The following is a 6,146-nucleotide window of genomic DNA, read 5'->3' on the forward strand; positions in this document are numbered from 1 at the left end:
GCCACACCCCAGCCCCTCACTGGGGGATTCTAGGCAGGGGCTCTACCACTAAGCCACACCCCCAGCCCCTCACTGGGGGATTCTAGGCAGGGGCTCTACCACTGAGCCACACCCCAGCCCCTCACTGGGGGATTCTAGGCAGGGGCTCTACCAATGAGCCAGCCCCTAGCTCCTCACTGGGGGATTCTAGGCAAGAGGTCTACTTATCCTGAGCTAATCTAATCCTCCTTTTCCCTACCCATTCTTATTTCAAATAGGATCTCATTAAGTTACCCAGGCTGGACTTTAATTTGCCATCCTCCTGTCTCAGCACCCACATATGCCAACCGTACCCCTGGAGCTGGGATTATAAACCTGAGCCGTGAGGCACAGATTGTTAGTCAGTTTTATTTGTTTGTTTGTTTTTTTGAGGCAGGGTTTCACTGTGTAGCCCTGACTGCCCTGGAAGTAGCTATGTAGGCCATGCTGGCCTTGAACTTACTGAGATCTGCTTCCTGAGTGCTGGGATAAAAGGCATGGGCCATCATCACCTGGCCTCATTTCTCTAATTTTATGTTAGGAGGTGACAAGGGAGGGGCCTTCAATCCTTTCTTCTTCTGACCTCGCTGCAAGCTGATTCCTAACTGGCCACCATTCATTTAAAGATGTAAATGTCTGGCCAGGGCTGGCAGGGAGGCTGGGAGCCTTGCATACAAAAGAGAGAAGGGACTCAGGTCCTAAGGTGGCCCACGCCCACCTTAGGGCACCGTCAAAGAACCAGCGTGGGAGCGGATGAAAATCGACAGATTCGCCACCCACCTTTGAGCCCTCCCAAAGAGCGTGTGGACTGGCGTGCAAACATACTGAGCCCTGCTTCCCCACGTTATGAGACAGGTACAGTGTAGGTCTCTTGGGTGGTTTCCAGACGGTAACCTGGAGATGAGGAACAGTGGCAAGCTTTTAGAGTCCAGAGAGAGGTTCCTATGGCAACCCTGACGGCAAGGACCACCTGGAGCCTGATTCCCCATCCTCCAGGGACAACTCCCGTGAAGGCTTTTACCTAAAAAAGCCCAGAGCAGATTATTCCGTAAAGACCGCAAAGGCGGAGACGGAGGGGAGAAAAGAGGACCCGAAAGCCGGGATAAGCTCCCGCATTAGCGCTTTGGCCGGCTCAGCAGGCAGATTCCAAAGAAGGGATGGGAGTCCCAGCAACAGGCCGGCCATTGGCACGGAGGCAAAATGATGGTTTGTGATTGGCTCTTGCCACGGACAGGATGGAAGATCTCCTGGCGTGACTGAGCCGCGGCCCCGCTTAGCTCACATCCGGGTACCTGGGCATCCCGAAATGGCCAGAGATGGGGTAGTGGTCGCTCTAGGATGGCTTGCACACGCAGGTAGCACAATCCTTCGTCTGAAGGCCGGGAGTTTAGGGAGGGGTGTGGGCACTCAGACACTCGGGAATGGAGATCTCTGATTGGCGGGGCTCGAGGTCGCTGCTGCCATCAGGGTCCTTTAAGCAGATACCCGCACTAACAAGGACAGCTGCAGAACTGGCAGTGTCCACCAGGAGGAGGCAGAGGACGATGGTGCTGGAGTCACTGAGACTTGGGCTAGGAAGACTCCTGAATCCCAAGCACCCCCGCCCCCGCCCCAACCCTTGCACTCAGGTAATAGTTCAGGGTCAGGCCAGTTAACACTGTTGCTTCCTTAGCCTGTATGTGTGTGTGTGTGTGTGAGAGAGAGAAACAATATGTATGTGTGATAGAGAGGGAGAGGGTGTAATTGTATAGCTCTGGGTGACCTGGCTTCGAACTCACAGCACTCTTTACCTCCTCCTTCAGAGACTACAGATGAATGACTCCTCCCAGGGACTGGCAGGGCTTGCGTTTTGTTTTTGTTTTTTTTTTTTTTTTTTTTTTTTTTTTTTTTTTTTTTTTTTTTTTTTTTTTTTTTGAGAGCAGGTCACACACAACCCAGGCTAGTCTCAAATTTACAGAAGCTGGCGTGAACTCCAGGTCTTCCTGCCGACCGCCCCCACAACACACACATTACTTTGGTACCTCATCTTTTCATTTTATTTCCGAGACTGGCTTCATGGAATCCAGGCTAGTCTTGAACATATCCTTGCAATTTTAAAAAAGATTTTGTGTGGGTGTGTGTACACAGGCATATGCGGAGGCCGGAAGTGGGTGCTGGACTCTCCTCTGTCACTTCCTACCTATTCCTGAGGCAGGGTCCTTTTCTTGAGCCTGGGATCTGAATTTCCTCAGCGAAGTTGGAAGCCAGCAAGCTCCAATTGATTGTGCTGTGGAGCCACAGGCCACCGGGCTCGCCGAGTGGATGCTGGGTCCTGGTGAACACACATGGGCACATGGAGCAATCTTTGACAAGGGGAGGGGGAGGGGGGCGCGGCGGCGGGCACGGCCCCAGCCCTCAACCCTGAACTGATCGTCAGACCTCCCAGAGGGCTGGGGTTTCAGGTGTGCCCCACACCTGGTTTCCGCCGTCCTGAGGATGGAACGCAGGACTCCGTGCATGTTAAGCAAACGCTCTGACAACAGAGCTCCAGCCCATGTTCTGTTATTTTATACTTACCCGGCTTTGTTTTGTCCACGACCATTAGGTTATCAGTCTTTGGCTCATGCTTCTAATCCCAGTACTAGGGAGGCGGCGAGGGTGAGGGGCATGGTGCTGAGTTTCCAGGCCAGCATGGTCTACATAGTGAGACCCTGTCTTATGGCTCTTCCCCAGCAGTTGGACATGGCATGGTGGGAATTTGGACATTTAGGATGATAATACTCAAAGACTGACCTAAAATGCTTACAGTTCGTTGGAACCTTCTTATGGGTTTATCCAGCTGTTGGTTGCTAAATCTGTCTTGACCCTAATTCAGCGATTCGGGGCCAGGTAAAGATTTCTCACAGTTCCGTTACCCCTGCCTTACTCCTCACAGGCTGAACTCGGCACTGAGAAGGGATGGCAGCATTTCCAGCAATCAGCATTGCAGGACAGGCGGGCAGTCTTCCACTGCAGGAAAAACCCCTTCTTTTTTCCTGGTTCTTTGGAAACAGGGTTTCTCTCTATGTAGCCCTGACTGACCAGGAACTTGCTCTGTAGACCAGGCTGACCTTGAACTCAGAAATCTGTCTGCCTCTGCTGTGATTAAAGGTGTATGCCACCATTCAACTGGCAAAATTTCTAACTGGTATGGAAAAAGTACCTTTAGAAAGCACTACTGTTCTGATATGCCACGTGAGATCCAAACAGCTGACAGTCCTCCAACTAGTCCTGCCCACTAGGGCGGGCATAGCTTGGTGGTGGTCCCCCATCAAGGGGTCACTCAGCCAAAGCACTTGTCTAGCATTCCCTAGTGACTGGCTGGAGTAGGGATGAAAAGTGATTTTTTTTAAGATTTATTATATGTAGCATTCTGCCTGCATATATGCCTGAACACCACAAGAAGGCACTAGATTTCATTATAAATGGTTGTGAGCCACCATGTGGTTGCTTGGGATTGAACTCAGGACTTCTGAAAGAGCAGCCAGTACTTATTAAAACAATTTTTTATTTTATGTGTATTTGGTGTTTTACCTGCATAAATATCTGTGTGAGGTTATCAGATCTTGGGTGCTGGGAATTGAACCCAGGTCCTTTGGGTGAACAGCCAGTACTCTTAACCGTAGCCATCTCTCTAGCCCAGGAGAATGACTTGATTTTTGTTTTTCAAGACAAGGTTTCTCTGTGGCTTTGGAGCCTGTCCTGGAACTAGCCCTTGTAGACCAGGCTGGCCTTGAACTCAGAGATCCACCTGCTTCTGCCTCCTGAGTGCTGGGATTAAAGGCATGCGCCACCACTGCCCTGTGGTAGAGTGATTCTTAAGGAGTGTCTGAATCACTGAGTTCCATCCTCAGAACCAAACAACCCAAACCTTAAAACCCACAACTTCAAGATCCCCTCCTGAAAATTTGGCTCTATGTGATTCAAAATTAACAAGGGGCTGGAGAGATGGCTCTGTGGTTAAGAGCACTGACTGCTCTTCCGGAGGACCCAGGCTCAAGTCCCAGCACCCATTCGGCCATTAACTGTGACTCCAGCACCACGGTACCAGATACTCTCACACAGACATGGATGCAGGATAAACACCAAGGTACATAAAGTAAATAAATCATTTTTTGAAAAAAAAATCCAGTCATGTCCATCACATTGGTGGCCAGACTCCAACAATGGATTCAAAATGAAGGTGTCTCTCAGACATGCTTTCCTGTTCTGAGGTCCCTTGGGAGCATGGGGAACTAGTTTCCTGGCCTTGTCTTTGGAGGCAGAATGACTCCAGACCAGCAGACCCACCTCACCAGGCACACACGGGAGGTGGGGGACTGGGTGGGAGTCAAACCTCCATCTCCAGAGGTCTGAGGTCAGACACCTGGTGTCTCTTCTGGGTGCTGGCAATACCCACTGCTGCAGTTAGGGCCTTGGCAGCATAGGTCACAGGCACTGCTGCTTAAGAGCCGGGCAAAGACTGGAGGACAAAGCAAAGTCTCCAGCCATTGGAGTGGGTGTGGTGACTGTTATGGTTTTGGTCCCTGTCCCTTTAAGAGACAAGCCACGCCCATTCCCTCCCCATCCGCTGAGGCAGGCTGATCTTCAGCTTCCGGCCATCTTCCTCTCGGAGAGGCAGCTTCGCCTCTGCCTCTCTCCCCACTTCTCTGCTTCCCCCATGTGTGTGTGTGTGTGTGTGTGTGTGTCTCTCTCTCTCTCCCTCCCTCCTTCCCTCCCTCCCCTCTCTTCTCTTTCTCTTGCCCCCTCCTGTCTCTTCACCCCACTGTGGAACACCCCCTTCCCTAATAAACAACCTTTCCACGCACGAGGTCGAGTCCTGGGTTACTTACTCCCTCCGACTCCGCGGTAAACACAAGCCGCAGGAAGAAACACAACAGTGTCAAAACCTGTCATCTTAGAATTTGGGAGGTAGACGCAGAATTAGGAGTTTGACGCCAACCTGGGCTACATAGAATCCTATCTCTGTCTCACACAAAAATCAGTTTGGTTTTTGTTGTGTGGTGGGTGGGGGGTGGCTTGGTTTTTTGAAACAAGAATCCAACGGTGTAGCCCTAGATGACCTTCAACTCAGAAATGTGCCTGTCTCTGGCTGAGATTAAAGTCTCTGTGCCACCACACCCAGCTGGTTTGGGGTTTTGCTTTGTGTTTTGAGTCAGGGCCTCTCACTCCAGCCTCGCAGTTCCCCATTTCAGGTTGCTTCTCAGACATTCATTCTGTCACCTGCGATTCTTAACAGTAGTAACAAGAATTTTATGGTTGGGGTCACATGAGAAACTGTATTTAAGGGTCACAGCATTAGAAGGTTGAGAACAGCGGGAAGGTTGCCCTGGAAAGGCTCCGTCTTGTGTGATGTGAACCAGCTTGCTCTGCCCACAGATACCCACAGTTTATGACCAGGCCAAATTTGTGGTCACTCAGATTTAACTGTAGGCTCCTGAGAACAGGACTGAGGACGGCAGCAGGGTCACTAGGCACACTGTCTGTCCAAGCGGTCTGTCCTACCTCAGGGTTCTGATTAGTCTGCTGGTTACTTAATGTCAACACCCAGAAATAGAGACCAGCATTATCCGGTTAGTTTTCAGAGGCCATTTCCCCAAGCTTGCTCTGAGGTCTAGGCTGTCATTCTTAGCCACCCAGATCACTCTCTGAGTCAACATGCAGACTCAGCTGACCAGTGTCAAGGCCAACACATGTGGTAATCACATATAAATAGAGTGGAGAAAACACTTCCAACAGCAATGTATCTGCTGGGCAGAAAGGTCCCGCCATGATCCCACCTCCAAAGTTCTTGGATGCATCTAGCTCTACCTGGGTGGAGAGGGGTCCCGAACACATGGTTAGGTCACTCCCCCATTCCTGTCGGTCACCTTTTCCTTCATTGCTTTTCTGTTTTGTTTTTGAGACAGGCTCTCCCTGTTGGTTGTCTAGCCTGGCTTTGAACTTGAGACCCGATGTCTGGATCCAAGATGCTTTGTGCCTCTTGGACAGTATATTCTAAACCAGCCCGCAGCAGAGGTCCCGGCATCAACTCCCAGCACTCAGGTGGCTGCCAGACAGGATGGATGATGGTCTTCATTTTAAACAGCCTAAGTGGCAGGGACTAGACC

This window comes from Arvicola amphibius, chromosome 10 (assembly GCF_903992535.2).
Source record: "Arvicola amphibius chromosome 10, mArvAmp1.2, whole genome shotgun sequence".
In the NCBI taxonomy this organism is placed as follows: domain Eukaryota; kingdom Metazoa; phylum Chordata; class Mammalia; order Rodentia; family Cricetidae; genus Arvicola; species Arvicola amphibius.